The 23,437-nt window shown below is 36.1% G+C and overlaps 1 pseudogene; it reads left to right on the plus strand.

Annotated features, from left to right (window-relative positions):
• Positions 1-2,063: 2,063 nt before the first annotated feature.
• Positions 2,064-5,395, plus strand: LOC102866435 (annotated as a pseudogene).
• Positions 5,396-23,437: the final 18,042 nt, after the last annotated feature.

The raw sequence follows: 23,437 nt of genomic DNA on the forward strand, positions 1-23,437 counted from the left end.
TGTTTGGTGTGGTGTGGTGTCAGAGATGCTTTTAAAGATTGTTTTTAATTAACTGACTTTTTGCTTATGTTTCTTGATGCAGTATACTAGAGTTACTTTTTTATCAACAAAAGCAATACATGGCATTGCCAAATGTTATTATAATCTAAACAGTGAATCACTAAGACATATTTAAAGTTCAACAGAAAAACAAAAATTTTGAAAAATTAATTGTAACAATATATTTGTTTTGTTGTGTACCATCAGGTCAGAACCAACTCACAGCTGACCCTCCAGTGGAGTTTCAGAGGCAGTAAATCTCATGGGAGGAGACTGCCGATCTTTCTCCCACAGAGCAGCTGGTGGATTCAAGCGAAGTGCCTTCAGAAGGGCAGATTAGCTTCTTGCCAGTAGGCTACCAGAGCTCCATATATATAAATGTGTGTGTGTGTGTGTGTGTGTGTGTGTTTGTGTGTGTGCACAAACTGCACGCATTCAGGATTGCAGTGTAGGTTCTTACCAGTAGGCCACCAGAGCTTAGAATCTTTTGAAGAAAGAGAATTGATAGTGATATGAATTTGAGTATTCATAGTAGACTCAAAATTAATGAACTTATTTTAACTTGAGTGACTTCAGAAATAATGTTCAAGTTAGGAACTTCAGATGCAACATAAAAATGTCAATCCTTTTAAATGAGTTGCTTCTCAAAATATGTAGGAAAAACAAGGAGTTAGTCTTTATAAACTCAGATCTAATTGTATTTTATTGATCATGAGATAAATTATCTGTCATCATAATCCTTAAGTTTTAACCTATTGGCCAATCATTTATCTTCACTCTTCACTGAGAATTTAGTTATTATATAACTACTATGATCTTCACGGCACTTGATTTAATTTACTTTATAGTATGCCATGTATTTCCCACCCCTATTTCATTTTTTTCCTTTTAGATTTCATTTTTTTTCTGTCATGTGGAATGAATATTAAAAGAAAGTCTCTAAATTTTACCATACACAGAAATGAAACAGTACTTGCATAGAAGATACTTATACAACACAAATAACCAGTCCTCTTTATTTCCTTGTTATAGTTTCCTAGAGAAATAAATATGTCATTCGGGCACCAATTGCTAGTCATTGGGTAACTTGCCATGTAAAAATTTCCAACTAGAATATTATATCTGCTTCAGAACTAACTAATTTTAAAGTTTAAAATGGAATATGAGATGGCTTTAAAATATAGTGTTAGTTTCTTACTGTTGCTGTAACAAATTAACATAAATTTAGTGGCTTAAAAGGAATCAAATTTTTTATATTACAGATCTGGAAGTCAGAAACGCAAAAGGAGCTTCACTGGGCTTAAATGCTGAATTCCTTCTGGAAGCTCATTCTTTAATTTTGCTTAAGTCATCATATATTCTGTGACTTTCCTGCTTCCTTTACTCTGTTATGAGGGTTCTTTTTATTATGCTGGGGAGCTCTCGTGGCATAGTCCTTAGCGAGTTGGGCTGCTAACCCAAAGGCTACTTGTAGAAAGTGAGAGGACTGGAAGCAATTATTAGCTAAAAAACTAGAGAATTCATATGGATTATACCACAACCTAAGGAAAACAAAAAATTTCTAACAAGTGGACCAATAACACATTATGACAAAAAAGAGGAAATGTTAAAGTTGTCAATATTATCTCTTTATGTAAATCCATAATCAACATCTACAGTCAAGCAATAAAGAAAACATACTGCAGTGCGTATATCTTCTGTCAAAGACCTCTTGGAAGTGTTAAAGAGCAAGGATGTCAATTTAAAGACTTAGATATGCCTGACCTAAGCCATGATCTTTTCAGTTGATTCATATGCTTGTGAAAGTAAGACTGTGAATAAGGAAGATAAAAGAAGAATTGATACCTTTGAATTGTGGTGCTGACAAAGAATATTGAATAAGCCATGGAATACCAAAAGAAAAACAAATCTGTTTTTAAGAAGTTCAGCCAGGGTGCTCCTTAGAGGCAAGGATGATAAAACTTTCTTTCACATACTTTGGACATGTTATCAGGAGTGGCTAAACCTTGGCAACGACTATCATGATGCTTGCAAAAGTGAAGGACAAGGAAACCATCAGTGAGATGGATTGACACTGACCTCAATGCTGTACATATGCACAACAGAGATTATGAGGATAGTGCATAATCAGGCAGGGTTTCCTTATCTTGTACAAGGTACCCAGTAACAATGTTTCACACTTTAAATAGACTACAGCATAGTGCAAATAAAACTTTAAGTGTGAGTTGGGAAACAAACAAAACCCCATTTGACTCAGTTTTCAAAAAAAAAAATATTCACTTAATTTCAGTAGTCTGGAACTAAATCCACAGTATCTCTGAGGTATGAGTGTAATATATTGTTGTTGTGTGCCATTGAGTTGCCTGTGACTCATAGCGACCCTATATACAACAGCCCTTAAACCCTGCTCTATCCTGTGCCAATCTTATTGTCTCTGACACACCTACTCCCATTACCCCAGTCACTGAATCAATCCATCTCATCCAGGGTCTTCCTCTCCTGTGCTGTCCCTCCACCCTTCCAAGCATAACGTCCCTCTCCAAGGACTGGTCCTGCCTTGCAACATGTCCAAAGTATGTCAGACAAAGCTTCATAATCCTTGCCTCCAAGGAGCAGCCTGGTCTCACCCTCTGCAGGATGAACCTGTTTGTTCTCCTAGCAGTCCATGGTATATTCTCCAGTACCATAGCTCAAAGGCATCAATTCTCCTTCTATCGTCCCTAGTCATTGTGCAGATTTCTGAGGCATAGCAAGTAATTGCAAAGACCATGGCATGCATCAGCACACCTTAGTCTCCAGACTGACATCATTGTTCTTCAGTACTTTGGAGAGGTCTCTAACAGCAGGCTTTCCCAGTGCATTTCATCTTTTTATTACCTGGCTCCTGGTACCAAGAATGTTGATTGTAAGCCAAGCAAACTAAAGCTGTTAACAATCTCAGTCTTTTCACCATCATGATGCTTTCGATTGGCGCAATGGTGAGAATCTTTGTTTTCTTGATATTGAGCTTCAATCATATTGAAGGTTGCAGTCCTTGATCTTCTGCAGCAAGCGTTTCAGGTCCTCCTCAGTTTCAGCAAGCAGGGTTGTGTCATCTGCATAACATGGATTGTTAATGAGTCTTCCTCCAATCCTGATACCACATTTCTCCTCAGAGAGCCCAGCCTCCTGTTTAATCTGTTCCACATATATATTGAAAAGATGGGGAGATAGTACACAAACTTGATACACACTCTTTCAATTTTGAACCTTGCAGTGTTTCCTTGCTCTGTTCTGACGACTGCCTCCTAGTCCAAGTATAGGTTTCATATAAGCACAATCAAGTGTTTTGGGATTCCCATTCTTCTCAGAGTCAGCCACAGTTTGTTGTGATCACACAAACGCCTTTGCATAGTCAATGAAACACAGATAGACATTCCCCTGATACTCTACATTCAGCCAAGATCCATCTGACTTTAGCTATAATATCCCTAGTACCATGGCCTCTTCTAAACCCAACCTGCACTTCAGGCAGTTCTCTGTTGATGTACTGTTCCAGTCGTTTTTGGATACTTTTCAGTGGAATCTTGCTTGCATGTGATATCAGTGATACTCTTTGATAATTTTCACACTCTGTCAGGTCACCTTTCTTTGGAATCGGAACAAATATAGATCTCTTTCAGTCAGTTGGCCAGGTGATTGTCCTCCAGATTTCTTGGTATAACTTGGTGAGCAGAGTACATCCAGGGCAGTGTCTGTTTGTTGAAATATGTCAATTGGGACACCATCAATTCCTGTGGCCTTGTTTTTTGACAATCCTTTCAGAACAGCTTGAACTTCTTCATCACCACAGATTCTTGCTCATATTTTGTTTCCTGAAATTCTTCTGTATCTGCCAATTCCTTTTGGCACAATGACTCTGTATAGTCTTTCCATCTTTTAATGTTTCCTGGATCATTTAATATTCTGCCCAAAGCATCCTTAAGTATTGCAGTTCTAGACTTGAATTTGTTCTTCAGTTTCTTCAGCTTAAGAAAATGCTGAGCACGTTCAGGCTCTTTGATTGTCTGACTTCAGCTCTTTGCTCATTTCATTGTAGTACTTTTGTCTTTCCGCACTGCCCTTTGGAATCTTCTGTTCAACTCCTTAATTACTTGATTTCTTCCCTTTGCTTTGACTTTGCAGCACTCTCGTACATTGTACAGCGTCTTTTTCTGACATCATTTTGGTCTTTTCTTCCTCCTTTGTCTTTACAATGACCTTTTGCATTCTTTCTGGATGATATTTTTTTTTATATCCTCCCACAGCTCGTCTGGTTTTTGCTCATTAGTGTTCTAGGCCTCAAACCTGTTCCCGAGATGTTTTTGAAATTCAGGCAGGATAGACTCAAGGTCACATTTTTATTTCTTGTATATATTCATATTCTTTTCCTAGGGATTTCATAAGAAAGTACCACAATTTGAGTGGCTTAAAACAACAGACAGGAGTTTTAGGAGGTTACCCTTTCCAAACACGGGCAGCATGGAGTTGGCTCATGGGTCTCAGAGACCTGAAATTTGAGAACTTCTTTGTGCACCTGAAACTGCACCTTGTGGCTTTGCTGCCATCATCTTGTCGCAAAATGAATATATTGAGTTATACCCAAAGCCCTGTGGATATCATTTGGATTACCATGACGAAAAGAGAAGGAAAGTCTCTCAACTTCCAAAGAAGATGATTGGTCTGAAGGTTAAGCTCTACCATAAGCAGTGCTGTGCTGAGAAAATACAAATGAAAAAGACTATCAAGATGCATGAAAAGTGAAATGCTAAACAGAAGAATGATGAGAAGACTCCACAGGTGCGGTACCTGCCTATCTGCTGGACAGAGAGGGGCAGTCCTGAGCTAAAGAATTTTCCAAAGTGATTAAACAAAAACACAAGGAGAAAGTGGGAAAATGGGAAGTCCCTCGACCCAAAGTTCATACCCAGGGAGAAATAGAAGTATTAAAGGTTATTAGAACATGAAAGAGAAAAACGAAAACATGAGAGAGGATGATTATTTAAGTCTGCTTTTTTGGAGATGGCTTTACATGAAAACCACCTAAATATGAAAGATTCATCAGACCGATGGGCTTATATTTCAAGAAGGCACATGTAACAAATCTTGAACTTAAAGCCACATTTTGCCTGCCAATTCTTGGTATAAAGAAGAATCCTTTGTCCCCACTGTATACAACCATGGGTGTTAATACCAAAGGTGCCATCATTGAAGTGAATGTGAGTGGGCTGAGCTGGGCCTTAGAACACAAGGAGGCAAAGTTATTTGGGGGAAGTATGCTCAGGTGACCAACATTCCTGAAAATGATAGATACATAAATGCAGTCTTATTGCTTTAGTAGCACTTTCCTACACGCAACTCTTTATAATAATTTACTCCAAACTAGTCAGAAACCCAACATTAACATGTGCTTCTGAATGCTACCAAACACACTTACATGTCCTGCAGTCAAGAGAACTATTTATTATGCTATAAAACATTAAATCAGTAAAAAAAAAAAAATAAAACAACACAAACCAAAACAACAGACAGTTAATATCTCATAGTTTTGGAGGGTGGAAATCTGATATCATGCTTTAGGAATGACTATGCTCTCTCTCTCTGTAGGCTATAGAGAGAAACTGCTCTGTGCCTTTCGCTTAGCTTCTGGTGGAGATATCACTCTAATCTCTGCCTCTATCTCCCTGTGTCTCTTCTTCTAAAAGCAATGATTCTCTTGGATTAGGGCCCATATTAATGATGTCTTTTTAACTAATTGCATCTATAACAACCCTATTTCCAAAGAAGATTATATACTGAGGTTCCAGGAAGGACAGAAATTTTGAGATGATAAAATCTAGTATTTACGGTCTTGCTTTTGTTTTCTTCTCCCCCTGCCCCTGTATGAAGGCATTTCAGTTTTACACAAAAGAACTTGGAATTTTGTTCTCTCTAGATATGACCTGAGGTTTTTAAAATATAGCGGTATGCTTTAATTATATATGGGTTTATGATTTATTTATTTAACTGGTCTGCTGACAGATATTTAAATTATATCCAAGCATCATTATGACAAATAATAATTTAATCATCATCTATGTGGTAGTAACTTATGCTACCTTTGTCAAGGTATCTCTAGTATATCTGTCCATTTAAATGTTAAGTGATTTTATAAAATCACTATTCTAAATGGGAGCATAGGGTCGCTATGAGTCGCAAGTAAGTTGAATGGCACATAACAACAACAACGTCTATAGTGTATGAGTACATTGTATCTCTACCAACACTATTATAACTTTGCATAAAGTTAAATTAATTGATATCTTTCTTCATAGATTTCTGAGTTTGAGCCTAGCTTATATGCTCCTTATTTTCCAGTGCAATTCCTTACCACTAAGCCACCAGAGATCCCTAATGTGTTAATGTTGTTGTTGCCTACTATAGAGTCTGAACCAACCCATAGCTGATGGCCCAGCAGGTTTTCAGAGGCTGTTAATCACACAGGAGAAGATTGCCCCTCCTTGCAGCACAGCTTCTTGTCATCAGGCCACCAGAATAAAACATATAAAATTCACTTATGTTTCCTTCAGATGCATTTATGGTTTATTTTTATATGTATAAATGTTTAATACAAATGTAAATAGCATGTTCAAATTCAGGTAGGAATACTTTTTCAATGATTAGTCATTTGCTCTAAAACTGATTATTAAATATATCATCTTTTCTCTTGTGAATCGATACATTCTTACCATATGCCAAATATCTGTAGATATTTTAATATGTTTTTAAAATATGTATTCTGTTTCTTTGATTTGTTCTCTGTATTTTTCATCTAGTTATCCTTTAAGTTTCTCAACTTCAGTATTTGTTTTAAATACCCAAACAAGTCTTATTTCTATTTTTTATTATTTGAGAGCTAGTACTTTTGATATTTTAATCCAAATAACATTGAATTAATAGTTTGGTATTTTTAAAAAATTATTCTAAAATATTACAGGATATATTCAACATATTTCTTGCTTTCTTTAGTTTTTATTGTGACTTGAATGAAAGTTTACAAAGCAAATTGGGTTTTCATCCAACCATCCATACACATTTTGTTTTGTAACATTAATTACAATACCCATAATGTAATTAAACTCTTCCCATTTCCCCTTTGAAGTTCTCAAATTAATAATTTGTCTTTGAAGTTCTCAAATTAATAATTTGTCTACCGTAACCCTACTTAAAGCTCTGGTGGCCTAGTAGTAAGAAACTGTGCTGCAACCTCAAAGGCACAGGGTTGAACTCCATCAGTGGCTCTGTGGGGGAAAAGATGGGCAGTTTCTTCCTGTGCATCTTAGTGCTTCTGAAAACTGGAGGGTCAGCTATGTCAGTGTGACTCCATGGAACAAATGACAACCACCACCTTACATGTCCTGAAAGTCCTATCTTCAGGCAAATACTGCTCTTTTGACTATGTATGATGGGTTATTCTAAGGAATGAGTGCCTCCCTAATTATTCTTCTCTCAGGATTGTGGAAGTTGAGGTTTATATGATCTAATTGTTTGGCTAAATTGTTTTAAATGATTTTGCTTCCCCCTCTTCTTGTTCCAGGAACAATAGTTGCTCTCTAGAATGTCCTTCCGAAGTGTTTATTTTTCTCATCTCTTCTTTAAAAAATATTTTTTATTTATTATTTTAACAAAAGTTCACGGAATACTTGGATTTCCATTCATTCATTGTTGAACATTTTCTTCTGTACCTCCCCACCCCCAGTTTGCTTTTCTCTTTTAAAAAGTCATTCATCGTTGCAGTTTCCCCCCTCCCACCCCAGTCCACTTGGTTGTGCAGCTCCTATTCTGAACTATTGTCATGAAAATAATGCCCAATCATACATTCCTCCTAAACAATTCTCTCCTTCACTGTCCCAATGCAGTGTTTATTATTTACCCCCTCTTTTCTTAATTTCCCCCCTAGACACCAAAGTGGGATGTAGAGCATTGTTTTTATGGGCTGTGTTAATCTATTTGACCTTGATATCCTCTAAAGTCAGCATTCTTCTTGATAAAATTTTTCTGGGATGTATTTTCCTATTTGATTGATAATGTAATAGAGTATTTTAGTCTATTACATTTCCTGATTTTCTAATCGATCTCTAGGTTTTGTTATCACTCCAGTGAGGAGGGATGGGTCTAAAAGTCCTAACACCTCAATAAGCCTTCTCTGATATTGCCCTGGTCAGAAGTGGGTGATTGGAGTGATTTGTCACAGCATGGAAAAGTTGAAATCCTAGGTTTTCCATTTAGCATTTACTGGCAGTTGGGGATGTGAGTCACAGTATGCTCTTGGTTTTGGGTCCCCACCCCCACCCCGTGATGTTTGCTGTAGTGGAGTGATTATTGTCTAAAAGTTTTCTTTCTTGCTTGGTTGTCTGCTTTTTAGTAGTCCCTTGGCTAAAAGGAACAGGTTTTCCTGAGGATTTTTTCCTCTCAAAGTCTGAATTCGCTGGCATTTCTGCATTGTTAGCTTCTCCATGAACCAATCTGGATTATATGAGGCAAAAAGAAAATCCATGGAACTCACAGCCATACTGTTCCTTGTGTCTCAAGTTTTATAGCCAGGCTACAATCTTGCCTTGACCTGCTCTTAGTCTCATGTTGTATCCTTTATATATAATGCCCAGAATTCTTAGCTATACATAGCCTGAAGAGTAAAAAGAAAATATGTCTTTCCATCTTTCCAGAAGTGGAAGTTCAAATTTCTAACAGCTTATTTCTTTTCAAACTGGGCTTTGTCATTATGTCAAGATATTTTTGCTTTGTTGACAAAATGCCTTACTGTAGTTAGTCTTATATTTGTTGTTTATCATTTAGTTATTACTTTTATCAGAATGTTGGTTTGAACTTCCATTTTCTCTTTATCTCTGTACATCATTTTATCAGCTTGTCTTTAGTGCCTCCTTCCACTGAATATGTTAATTTTAAATTGTCTGTAGTTCAAATGATTTATTCTGTGAATTTCATTAGTTAAAGACCATGATTTATGTTTCTCTGTCTTTTTTATATTATGGTTTTGTAGTTTTCTCCATTTAAAACATTTTTGCATAGATATTATCCTATTCATTTTCATCTTGCTCAGAATTAAAATGGCAAGCTCCATGAACATTATCTGTGTGCTATATTTTAATGTATGTAAATTATCTTTTGAAGCTCTGGTGGCCTAGTGGCAAGAAGCTGCACTGCAATCCCAGAGGTACATAGTTCAAATGTACACAGGGTCGCTATGAGTCGCAAACGACTCGACGGCTCATCACAACAACATCAGATTATCTTTTAATTTTTCCACAATATATCTGAGACCTGGTTGTCTCAGAGGTCTTGCCTATAAGATAGACATTAAGTGCTCTACTCAAATTTTTGTTTTTTAATCCAATTTCCTTTAAAAATTGGTGATGACTAGAGAAAAAGGAACAAAAGTTTTTAGTAACTGGTCTAGTTCCTAAGATAGTCTTAACAAAATGTTATTGGAGGTTATGAAAAGATTAATATTTTGGTGCATTTCCCTCCTCATTTTAATTGTAATTTGCATGAAAGTTTACAAAGCAATTTGGTTCTCTATGCAGTTATTTATACACATTTGATTGGGGTTTTTTTAAAAACTTGGGTTCTTTTCCCCCAGTGATTTCCCTGCCCTCTGAATCTACATCTTTTTTTTATTATTTTATACTGATTTATTTACAAAGTTCGAATACATTGTTTTTCACACAGGACCTTTCCCATTTCCTTCACACACACCCCCATCAAATTGTGTGCCACACCCCCACACTCATCCTCATTCTTCTGCTTCCTCCCTGCTTCCACCCTCCCTCCCCCCCTTGAATCTTCATTCTTGTTCTATAATAATGGTTTTTTAAAAATTAAAAAAAATAATGGTTTTATAGAATATTTGTCCTTATGGAACTGACTTAGTTCACTCAGCATAATGCTCTCCTATCTTTCCCAAGTTAGGTAGTAATTTACAAAATCATTGTTCCTGTGGGCTGTGCATTGTGAGAATGTACCATAACGTCTCCATCCAGTCGATTGTGATTGCACATCTAGGCTGTTTGCATGTTCTTGTGATGGTGAACATTGGTGTACAAGTTTCTGTCTGAGCCTTAGTTCTCATATTCTCGGGGTATATTCCAAGCAGTGGAATAGCTGGGTCATATGAAATTTCTTTGTTCAGGTTTTTGAGGAAGCGCCAAATGCCTTCCAGAGAGGTTGTAATATTTTACAATCCCACCAACAATGTATAAGCATTCCTATCTTGCCACATATTCTCTAACATTTATTCCTTCCTATCCTGTTACACTTTGCCACTGCTACTGGCGTGAGATGGGATCTCTGAATTGTTTTGATTTCCATCTCTCTTATTGCCAGTGATTTGGAACATTTCTTCATGTGTCTGTTTGCCATTCAAATATCTTCCTCTGTGAATATTCTTTCCATGACTTTTGCCCATTTTGTAATTGAGTTATCAGTCTTTTTCTTATAGAGGCCTAGGAGTATTCTGTAAATTTTGTCTGAGATAGTATTGCCCAATGTTTGTTGCCAGTCAGTAGATTTTTCTTTTCACCCTGTTGGAAAAATGAGCCCTCATCTTCCCTTTTGCCTTCCCATCCCTCTTTGGACATTTATACATCTCTTACTAGTTATCCTTCTATTTTTACAATAATGGACTCATGTATTATTTGTCTTTGTGAGAATTAGTCAGTTCACTCAATAGAATGATCTCTAGCCTCGCCTATGTTGCATAGTGTTTTTTGAAATCATTGTCCCTGAGTGTTGCATAGTATTCTATTGTGTGAGTGTACCACCGTTTCTCACTCCAGTCATTTGTTGAAGGCCATTTGGGCTGTTTCCTTATTCTTACTATTGTGAAGAAAGATGTACAAATTTCTGTTTGTGTCGCAGTTCTATTTGTCTTGGGATATATTCCTAGCAGTGGAATAGCTGGGTCTTATTTGGAATTTCGACATTTAGCTTTATGAGGAAACACCAAAATGCCTTCCAAAGTGGTTGTACCATTTTACCATTCCACCAACAGTGTATGAGAGTTTCAATCTCTCCACATTCTCTTAAAAAATTATTGCTTATTGTCCTGTAAAACTTTGCCACTTCTACTGGGGTAAGGTGGTATTTCATTGTGGTTTTGATTTGCAGATTTTGTGTATTTCTTTATGTGTCTTTTGGCCATTCAAATGTCTTCCTCAGTGAACAGTCTTTCCACATCTTTTGCCCATTTTGTAACTGGATTATCAGTCTTTTTGGGGGGAGGCCCTGTAGTATTCTGTAAACTTTTGTTATAAGACCCTTGTCTTAGATGTGATGCCAAATGTCTTTTCCTAATCTGTGAGCTTTCTTTTTATCTTATTGGAAAATTATTTTGATGTACACAGGAACTTTTTAAAGTCTCTTTCATCGACGTAATCCTCTCATACTTGTGCATTTCTGGCTGTATTTGCCAGCCTGTTTATACTTAGAAGGTTAGGACTTCTAAGCTTGGTTCTAGTTTGTCTCTGATGAACTTTATGGGTTTTTCCTAGGTCTCTGATCCACCTTGAGTTGATTTTTGTGTCTGATGTGAGATGTGGATTCTGCTTGAGCTTTCTGCAGGTAGAAGTACAGTTTTGTCAGCATCATTTGTTGAAAAGGTTGTCATTTACCCAACTGATAGCTTTTGTTTCCTTCTCCAATACCATTTGGTTGTAGGTAGATCGGCTAATTTCTGGGTTTCCAATTCTGTTCCATTGGTCTATATATCAGCATTTTGGTTATAACTGTGTATTAAGCTTTGAGATCAGGGAGTGCTATGCTTCCCACTTCATTTTTGTTTTTCATAAGTGCTTTGGTTATTCAGAGTCTCTTTCCTCATCAAATAAACTTGGCTATAATCTCTTTTAAAATGAATTTGGTACCTATATTGGAATTGTGTTGAACGTGTAGATTGCTTTTGGTAAGACTGTCATTTTTCCCATTTATTTAGGTCTTTTATTGTTTCTTGCAGAAGTGTTTTACAGTTTTATTTATAAAGGTCTTTTGTGTCTCTAGTTAGGTTCTTTCCCAAGTATCTCAATTTGTGGTTGCCTATTGTAAATGGTATTGCTTTCTTGGTTTCCTTCTCTGTATTTTCTTTGTTATTATAGAGGAGTCCCACTGATTTTTTATTTTATTTTTTATTTTTACTGTATTATTTTTACATGTACCGTCAAATTAGATCTGACTGGTACAGGAGGAGATTGCCCCCTCCTTCTCTAGCAGAGCATCTGGTGGATTTGAACCGTGTACCTCTGGGATTGCAGTGCAGCATCTTACCACTAGGCCACCAGAGCTCCCTGTGTCCCACTGATTTTTGTATATCGATCTTATATACTGCCACTCAACTATATTGATCTAATATGCCTTATGGGTTTGTTTCCTTTTTTTGGTAATTGAGTCCTTGAGGTTTTCTGTGTACACTCATATTGTCTACATCTCACAACAGTTTTACCACCTCTTTGCCCATCTAGATGCCTTTTATTTTCTTCTCTTGTCCTATTGCCCTAGGTAGTACTTCCAATAAAATATTGAATATGAATATTGAAATTTGGCATCCTTATCTGGCCCCAATTCTCAAGGGGAATGCCTTTAGTCTTTATCTGTTGAGAATGATGTTAGCTTTTGGTTTTGTGTATATACTTTTCACTATCTTGAGGAAACTCCCTTCTGTTCCTATTTTACTGAGTTTTAATCAGAAAGGGGTGTTGGATTTTGTCAAAAGACCTTTTTTGTGTCATTTTATAGGATTGTGTGGTTTTTGTTCTTTGTTGTGTTATTGTCATGAATGATACTGATTGCTTTTCTTATTTGAACTGTGCTTTGATTCATAAAATTCTTGATGAAGAATAGTAGACTACACTATCTTACCTCTTTGTTAATTTAATTAGCATTAGAGAAGGTCATATAATCAAGGTTTAATTAATATCCTGGGCTATCATAGATGTAATTAATTTGTAATGAAACAATAGTCTTTCTTTAACTCAGAATAGAGTAAACCAATAAATCAAATAATTTGGACATTCTTCAGAAGATTGGTAATTATGAGAACTGTTGGGGGAAGGGATTCCTCTGATGCTTTAAACTGTTCCTCAAATCCGTTTGAAGCTTTGAGAAATTTGCTTCAGATATAGTCATCCTAAATTCTAATGTTCTGTGCATTACCTCTCCTGAAACTATTAGCTATCTTTTTAGGCAGTTGAGGTAAATATAGGTGAATTTGGTCAGAAAAAATTATCTGATATTTGAAAATAAGAAAAGAAATTATTGGGATTGACTTGGCATTGCATGGGTTCTTTTATACTTCTGTGGAGCAGAGGTTCATATGTAGGTTTTTAGCTGGTAAAGATTGAAAAAATTTCTTTCCAGAGGAACTGATAACCCCTAAAGGTTAATAACAGCAACTCTCAAAAGTTAAGGACTAATTTTTTATCTAACCCAACAGTCTAATTCTATCATTTGTTAAATTGCAGGTATGCTTAACTTTTTAAATGGTCTTTGAACTTTTAAAAAACAAAGTGCTGGCTTTCTCATTAAATAATGAGTTGAGTAATGTCTTTGAAACTGTTCTTTTCCTTAGATTCTTGATTTTGCCATTTTGAAAATTGCATTTTAATAGTTTTTGTGGTTTCACAGAGATGACCAAGTGGAATTATCTGATAGAGCCAAAATAATTGCACCTTGGAGCTCATTAAGTCTGGGTCTGTCTTCTGCAAGCTCCTCCAGCAAACCCAAGTGGTGATAGAATTTTCCCGTACTGACTCTTTCCCCCACTTTCTATCATTTGTTTGCATTTTGCTTTCATTTAAGAAGTTATTTTCCCTTTGTAGAAGCAGAGATTAGGAATTTTGATGTATGGTAGTGGGTAGCTGTAAGATGAAAGAAAGCTAGTTGGTAATGGTTTACTGTGAGCTAGTCGACTTTTTTTTTTTGTTTACCTATGAGGCTAAGAAGGAAGAAGAATATGGATCAGGATTGGAAGAAGACTCATCGACAGCCTGTGTTGTGCACATGAGACAAATTTTCTTGCAAAAAAGTGAAGGAAACTTGAAACATTTACTGAAGAAAATGAAAGGCTACAGCCTTCAATATCAATTACATCTCAATAGCAAGCAAACAAAAATCCTCAACACAGGATCAATATGAAACATCATGTTAGATGCAGAAAATAATTAAATTTTCAGTGATTAAGTTTTCTTGGATCCACAATCAGTACCCATGGTAACAGCAGTGTAGAAATAAAAATAAGTGTTACATTAAGAAAGCTGCTGTCAAGGACCTCTCCAAAAGTGCTAAAAAAAGAAAATATCAGTTTAAAGACTAATGTGTTTCTGATCCAAGCCATGATATTTTCATTTGCTTCCTATACATGTGACAGTTGGACCATGAATAAGAATTACAGAAGAAAAATTAATACCTTTAAATTGTGATGTTGGAGAAGAGTATTGAATTGCCAAAAGAATGAACTACTGTGACTTGGAGGAAGTGCAACCCAGGGTATGCTTCCTAGATGCAAGGATGTTGAAACTTCATCTCACACACTTAGGGCACGTTATTAGGAGGAGCTGTCCATGGAAAAAAGCTTTACACCTAAAAAGGTGGAGGGTCAGAGAAAGAAAGAAAGACTATCCACAAGATGGACTGATCTAGTGACTGTAACAGTGGGGTTAAGAATATTTGACATCATGAGGATGGTGTAGGAAAAGGCAAGGTTTTGATCTGATATTTGTTCATAGGGTCAATAGGAATCATAGTTGATTTGATAGAGCCTAACAATAAAACCAACCCAGGTCTAAGCAAGTAAGAATTGCGTGCTTATTAGAAGGGGTGGGGGAGAAGTTCTTTGCAATTTTAACTGAAAGGTCTGTGTTTAATGACCTATGGCTCAAATTGTGGGATAGAAACTACAGGCTCTCTATTTGTCTGTGCATTTGTACTTGGAGTAAGAACTTTTACCTGTCATTTTGCCAGCATGGAAGGTTGTCTACTTCTGGTTTTAAGTGGCTAGGTTACTATATCCCTTAAAGAGTTATGATTTGTTTAAAGATAAATATATAAATGTAATACATGACCCCTCAAAAATCATAGAAAAAATTTAAAAGATTGACTTTATAATAACTCTAAACATATCCTCTCTCTCTCTCTCTCTCTCTATCTCTATCTCTATCTCTATCTCTATCTCTATCTCTTCTTAGAGAAATATCCAGTTCAAAAATATTTTTAAGCCAAGTAGTGGAATGGCTGGGTCATATGGAATTTCAATGAGAACTGAGGCACAAACGGAGATTTGTACATCAGTGTTCATAGCAGCATTTTTCACCATCACAAGAGTATGGAAACAGCCCAATGTCCAACCAAAACGAATACATTGAGAAATTATGATACAGTCACACTATGCAGCACACAGGAACAATGGCTTTGTAAATTATTACCTAACTTGAGAGGGACTGGAGAGCACTATGCTGAGTGAAGTAACTCAGTTGCACAAGGATAAATATTCTATACAACTCAACAGCACTTAACAACAATAACAACAACAACATAGAGCTATGTTGGTCTAGTGGACAAAAAGTTATGCTACCAACCCAAAGGTGGATGATTTTAATCTGTGGCACTCAGGCTTTGTTTAAAGTGCTTTTTGTCAAACATCCTTCTAAGTATTATGGCACTGGTCTGTTTATTGCTGTACAGAGGTAACTCATGGTTGCTGTGATGCTGAACACTGTGGAACTGATGTGCCAAATGTGATAATGGTTATCCATGGTGGATAGTGTTTGATATAGCTTCCTAATTAAAACAAGCTTGGAAGCAGGAGTGGCATCCACTTCCAAAATGGCTTGCCTCCGGAAACTCTATAAACAGTGCTCTGGTCTTTCGTCATAGGGTTGCTATAAGTCATCTGCGACTAGATGGCACTTAACAACAACCACCAACAACATCACCATTATTTAGAATGAATGTAATGAAAGAGGTGGGAGAGATTAGAAGCAGAGGGATGAGGCTATGCAGGGGGAAGGGGGATTAATAAGGGGGATGTTCAATTTGTTGGGTGGAGGAATGAGGGAAATGGAAATAATTTATTCTTAAAAACAATGTATTAGAATTTTGTAAACAAACTAGTTGAAAATTAAAAAAAAAATTTTGAATCCATATTCACTTGATTAAGGTAAATCTTTGGACAAATTAGACTAGCTTAAGAATTGTTGTTAAAAGTAATAAACAAAAAAGAAGGTAATACGTTGTAAGTTTAATTTCCTCGGATACAGTACGTACATTTGTTTTATTTGTTGGTTTTTAGAATTGAGTTTGTTTTTATTTAAAGGATTACTTAATCTGAATTTCATTGCTTTACAAATCAAATGTGTTAATGCTATTTCTATATAATATTTGATTATGAGAAAAGATTAATTTGTGTGATACTAAAATGAATCATTAATCTGACAACATTTAATATCAACTGTGATTATGTTTTGTAGTTTTTCTGCTTAAACATTGTTTCCAAGATCCTCAGATAACTCACAAATTTGGATTAATGTTTAGTTGAGCTAATTAACAGATAATTATTGGAATCATAGATAATGTTAAGTAAAATTGAATACTTAAACATTGATTACTAAAGATTAATTTCATTTATATGCTTTTACAGCTGATTTTTATATGCCTTACGGTCGCCATGTCTTTGGGCAATCTTAATGAACACATTAATTTATGCCACTTTAAGAAGATGTGAATGTGGCAAGTGTGGCTGTAGGGAACGAGTTTTTCTAGTCTGTTAAAATGCTATTTATGACAGAATATTCTTAATAACAGACTCTCAACCTTACTTTTGTCTGTGAAATAGAATTTCATTTTTCAAAGTTTTAACTACTATATTTGTTTGAGATTGTGCTAGGAACAATAGTATAAGATAAATACACCAGCTGTGTGAGATAATGGGATGTGATTTTGTTTGGCAAGACAAGAGTCATTTTGTCTTAAAAAATCTGGTCATCCCACAATAACAAACAGATTACTTAAGATAGTAATGGATTAGAAAAACTTCTACAGCATTTGAAGAAAGGTACATTTTATTTGCCTTAGTAACACTTGAGCACAAAAGGGAACAATGAACTAGGCTAAAATTTTACCAAACTTAAATTTATTCAGAAGGGGGGGAAGAACTTTGGATACTTTACTATTATATATTACATAAGACTAGACTTCGACTTGTTTTAGTTCTGCAAACATTTGTTTAATTAGAAGCAATTATTTTAGAAAATGTAAAATTTATGAAGATAAAAAGAAAAAACCAAAAATTAACAGCATTTTTCTTCACCACGAACATAACTGATATTATAATTTTGACCTTGGTCTTTTGCATGTGTGTTTTATATAGTGCTGCAATATAATTTTCTATTAAGAAAACATTATATCGTGCTTTAGCTGAAAGTTTATACTGCAAATTAATCTGCCATGCAATAATTCATATGAAGTTATTTTCTGATATTGGTTGCAATTTCTGCACTGTGTCTGCTGTCTCCCTATTTCAATTACAGTTTCCTCATTTCTGTTTATCCAGTTTCCTAGACTCTTTCTGTTTTCATATCTTTATTTTGAGCCAGTATTGCCCTTTTAGTCTCATATATTTCCTTTTTCTAAGCAGTATATTCATCTTTAGAATTATTGTTTTTTTAAAGGTTTGTCTATAATTTGCTCAAGAGATGGACTCTGGGATTGGCTTCAGTTCCATATTCTCATTCAAACACACTACTGTTGAATCTAGCTCATAACTGGCCTATATATTAGTTTCTAAGGCTGTAAATTATACAGGGGGAGACTGGCCATATTCTTTCAGTAGATTTGAACAGTCAGATGCACAGAGCCCTTGTGCTAGCATTGCAATTCCCCACAGGCAAAATCGCCAGTTGATTCAGGACAATAGCCTTGGGGATTCCTCCAAAGTGGTAAAAAAAAATATATATATATATATATATATATATATATAAATTTGTGTTTCATTTTATAATTTTCCCCTATTTTAACTGGGATATTCTATTATGTTCCTAGGCAGAACTGTCAGTAGTGGTATCTGAGTACCGTCTAGTTTTCCTGGTCTCAGATTAGTGGAGGCTATAGTTTATATAGGCCATTAATCTTTGGACTAAGTGCTTGCTTCAGTTTGTTTTTTTCCCCCAATACCCTTTTCTTATAGTTGTAAGAGGCCAATAGTTGTAAGAGACCAATAGTTGAATCCTCATTGGAAACACAAGTTTTTAGGGCCTCAAATATTAATCATCTCTCTAGAAAGTACAACATATGGTTATTCTGGTTGACCTACATCTACCCCTCAATGATGGTCTTTATCCTTCAATCTTGGTAGCTCAGTCTCTTGAGGTGTTGAGTTAGGATAAAAACTTTTTATACCTGTGTCTTCATTGTGTTCTGTTAGATATGTGAATGTATATACATCATATACAAATATGTTTGTAGACACACCAAACCAAACCTATATTTGCACAAGGGTGTAGTCTTGTATAACTTCTCAAACCCATTTATGATACATATATACTTCTATTTACATTCACAAATTATTGTTTGTTATTACTATTCTTGCTAGATTGTACATGTTACACTGTTTACTCTAGTTGTCCTTTGTTCTTATGCATTTCTAAGTGATTTTCTTTGCTGCTTCCCCATGTTATGTACAGCTTTTTTCTTCAACAGACTTAACATGGGCCTACTATCTAGTTAGTGATATTTTTCCTTTTTCTTTTAATCCTTGGTAATCATTAAAGAATGCTTCTCTCTGTAAATTTATATGTGTACATAAACCGTTTCTTGACTTTTTATAATAGTGTATTTTAAAAAGTGTTACTTTTATTTCTGGGGTGAGATGGTATCTCATTGTAGTTTTTGTTTGTATCTCTCTGGTAGCCTAGTGGAAAGAAGCTGTGCTGCAATCCTGAATCCACCAGCTGCTCCACAGGAGAAAGATAGGCAATCTCTTTCCATGTGAATAACTGCCTCTGAAAACCTGCTGAGGGTCAGTTATAGGTTGGTTCCTACTTGATAGTACCACCATAACAACAATTGCTAATGAGAGACATCTAGTGGCCTGTTGTTGTTCCACTCCATGGCTTAGTGATGGTATGCAATTCCAATCCAAAGGTTTTTGTATCCATCAGCTGCTTCACACAAAATATATGGGGAACCTTCTCCTGTCTAATTTAGAGCTTCTGAAAACCCTCAGGAGGGTCAGCTATGAGTCAGTTATGACTCAATGAAGGGGGAGGGAGAAACTAGTGATCATGACCATCTCTGTTTGTTATACAGCTAAATATCTCTTTTGGTGATATGTCTGTCAAGAAGGAAATAAAACACATGAAGAGCAACATTCTAGGAATTAGTTAATTGAAATGACTAGCATAAGCAACTTTGAATAAGGCAGTGATATAATCTACTATGCCAGAAATGAAAAGTTAAGGAAGAATGGTGTTACATTCATAGTTAAAAAGACAATTACAAGATCTATCCTAAAGTGCAAGATTGCAAATGGTAGGATACTATCCATACACATACAAGGAAAATCTGTTAACCCATTTATTATTCAAATTTATAAATCGACTGATTGTGGCACACACCACCAACTACTCATATGCAAATTCAGGCTGAAGTTGAAAATATTAAATCAAATCCATGGGAACCAAAATTTGACCTTAAGTCTATCCTACTGGAATTTCAAAACCATCTCAGGAACAGGTTGGAGGCCTTGGGCACCAGTGAGTGTAGACCAAATGAGCTGTGGGAGGATATCAAGAATATCTTCCATAAAGAATGCAAAAAATCATTAGAAAGGCTGAAAGGAAAGAAAAGACCAAGATGGATGTCAGATGAGACTCTCATCAATATTGCATTAGAGCATCAAGAAGCCAACGCTAAAGGAAGAAATAAAGAAATTAAAGAGCTGAACAGAAAATTTCAAAGGGCATCTTGGGATGACAAAGCAAGATACTATAATGAAATCTACAAAGAGCTGGAGGCAGAAAATGGAAAAGGGCAAACTCACTCAGCATTTCTTTAGCTGAAGGAATTGAAAAATAAATTCAAACCATGAGTGGTAATACTTAAGGATGCTTTGGGCAGAGTGTTAAATGATCCAAGGTGCAATAAAAGAAGATGGAAGGAGTATAGAGTCACTGTATCAGAAGGAATTGGCTGACACAGAAGAATTTAATGAAATAACGTAAGCAAGACCCTGTGGTGTTGAAGAAGGAAGTTCAAGTTGCTCTGAAAGAATTGGGGAAAAAACAAGACTTCTGGAGTTGTTGGCATACCAATTGACATATTTCAACAAACAGACGCTGCCCTGGATGTACTTACTAAGTTGTGCCAAGAAATCTGGAAGACAGCCACCTGGCCAACTGATGGGAAGAGATTGATAATTGTTCCCATTCCAAAGAAAGGTGACCTAACAGAGTGCGGAAATTATTGAACAATATCATTAATATCACATGCAAGCAAGATTCTGCTGAAAATTATCCAAAACCACATTGGAACAGCACATCAACAGAGAACTGCCAGATGTGCAGGCTGGCTTTAGAAGAGGTCACAGTACTAGGGATATTATAGATAAAGTTAGATGGATCTTGGCAGAAAGCAGAGAGTACCAGACGAATGTCTATTTGTGCTTAATTGACTATGTAAAGGCTTCTGACTGTGTGGATCACAACAAGCTGTGGCTGACTCTGAGAATAATGGGAATCCCAGAACATTTTATTGTGCTTATGTGAAACCTATGCTTGGACCAAGAGGCAGTCATCAAAACAGAGCAAGGAGACACTGCATGGTTCAAAATTGGGAAGGGGGTCCATCAGGGATGCATTCTGTTTCCATACTTTTTCAGTCTGTATGCAGAACATATCATCCAGGACGCTGGGCTGTATAAGGAGGAATGTGGCATCAGGATTGGTGGAATATTCATCAACAACCTGCGTTATGAACAAACATTGGTTATGTTAAGGAATTTCCCTTATATTTATATTTTGCTGAAGATTTTTATCAGGAAAGAATGTTGGATTTTATTAGTGTCTTTTTTGTATTGATTGAGAAGATCATTTGATGCTTTTCATTTGTTTCAGTAATGATGATTGATTTTTCTAATATTGTACTATATCATGATCATGATATAGTAATTTGATGTGCTATTGAATTCTTTTGGCTAGAATTTTGTTGAGAAGTTTCTCATCTGTGTTCATGAGAGATATTGATATATAATTTTGTTTTTATTGGTATTTTTGTTGCTATTTGGAGCTCTGGTGGCCTAATGGCAAGAAGGTGTGATGCAATCCTGAAGGCTTGTGATTTGAAGCCACCAGCTGCTCTGTGGATAAGGATGGACGATATCTTTTTGTGCAATTACTGCTTCTGAAAATCCACAGGAGGGTCAGCTATGGGTTGGTTCCCACACTACGGTACACAAGAACAAAAAAAAAATATTTAGTATCAAGGTTATTATGCTGGCTTAATAGAATGAACTAAGGATAATTTCTATCTTTTTCATATTCTGGAATTGTGTTAGCAGAATTGGCATCAGCTCATCTCTGAGTGTTTGTTAGAATTTCCCAGTCAAGCTGTCTAGGTCAAGTCTTCTTGTTGGGAATATTTTTATTATATTTTCAGTTTCTTCATTTGTTAATGAGTTTGTTCAAATTTTCTACATCATTTTGTGTTAGTTGAGGTGAGTAGGGTTTTTCTAGAAATTTGTCCTTTCTTCTAGGTTTTAAAATATCTTTTTCAGTTCTTTTCCTAATACCCCCCATGTCTGTCCTATTTTATAACAGTGGTGTTATGCAGTATTTATCCTTTTGTGATTGAGATATTTAATTCAACATAATGTTCTCCAAGCTCCCCCATGTTGTGTAATGTTTTAAGAGTTCATTGTTTTTCAGTGTTGTGTAATATTCCATTGTGTGAATGAATGGACCATAGTTTTTCTATCCATGTTTTTTGATGGGCACTTAGGCTGCTTCCATCTCTTTGTATTGTGAATGATGCAGCAAAAATACCATGGGTCTGCATACATCTGAAAAAGAAAATCTCTTGGAATAAGATTTTTCATTATATTTTGTCATGTTCCTTTTTATCTTATTTGAATATGTTAAAACATCGTGCATTTCCTTTTTATTTTAATATTTCCATCTTTTAATTCTTCTCTTCTGTTAATTTGCAAGTTTTAAAAATTTCATTTTATTACTTCTCTCAAAGGAATCATTATGGTATTGTGATTCTATTGTTTTTCTATATTCAGTCTCATTTTTTTCCTACTCTAATTGTGCTTATGTGAAACCTGTACTTGGACCAGGAGGCAGTTGTCAGAACAGAGTTAGGAAACACTGTATATAGTTCAGAGTTGGGAAGGGTGTGCATCAAGGATGAGTCCTATCTCCCTATCTTTTCAATCTATTTGTGGAACAGATTATCCAGGAGGCTGGGCTCTATGAGGAGAAGTGTGGCATCAGGATTGGAGGTAGACTCATTAACAATCTACATTGTGCAGATGATACAACCCTGCTTGTTGAAACTGCGGAGGACCCAAAGCACTTGCTGCAGTAGATCAAGGACTTCAGTCTTCAATAAGGATTGAAGCCCAACATCAAGAAACAAAGATTCTCAGCACTGGAACGAATGACAGCATCGTGAAAGATGGTGAAGACATTGAGATTGTTGACAGCTTCAGTTTGCTTGGCTCTATAGTCAACGCTGTTGGTACCAATAGCTAGGAAATTAAAAGATGAATTGCATTAGGTTCATCTGCTGTCAGAGACCTCTCCAAAGTACTAAAGAGCAAAGATGTCAGTCTGAAGACTAAGGTGCCCTTGATACAGGCCATGGTCTTTGCAATTACTTGCTATGCATCAGAGAGCTAGACAATGACTAGATACGAGAGTTGATGTCTTTGACCTGTGGTGCTGGAGAAGAGTGCTAGGAGAACAAACAAGTTTGTCCTGGAGAGGGTGAAGCCAGGCTATTCCTTGGAGGCAAGGATTCTGAAACTTTGACTGACATACATTTGACATGTTGCAAGGCAGGATCAGTCTTTGGAGAGGGATGTCATGCATGGGAGGGTGGAGGAACGGCGCAGCAGAGGAAGACACTCGATGAGATGGACTGATTCAGTGACTGGGGTAATGGGGATAGGTGAGTCTAAGACAATAAGATTGGCAAGGGATAGAGCAAGGTTTAGGGCTGCTGTATGTAGGGTATGCTGTACATATGAGTCGCAAGTGACTTGATGGGACATAACGGCAACAACAATCTTTATTAGGTTCTTTCTTCTAAGACATTTCTAGGCTATTTGGGTTCT

The sequence above is a fragment of the Elephantulus edwardii genome, unplaced genomic scaffold, assembly GCF_000299155.1.
Source record: "Elephantulus edwardii isolate Elephantulus edwardi_28Jun2011 unplaced genomic scaffold, EleEdw1.0 scaffold00040, whole genome shotgun sequence".
In the NCBI taxonomy this organism is placed as follows: Eukaryota; Metazoa; Chordata; class Mammalia; order Macroscelidea; family Macroscelididae; genus Elephantulus; species Elephantulus edwardii.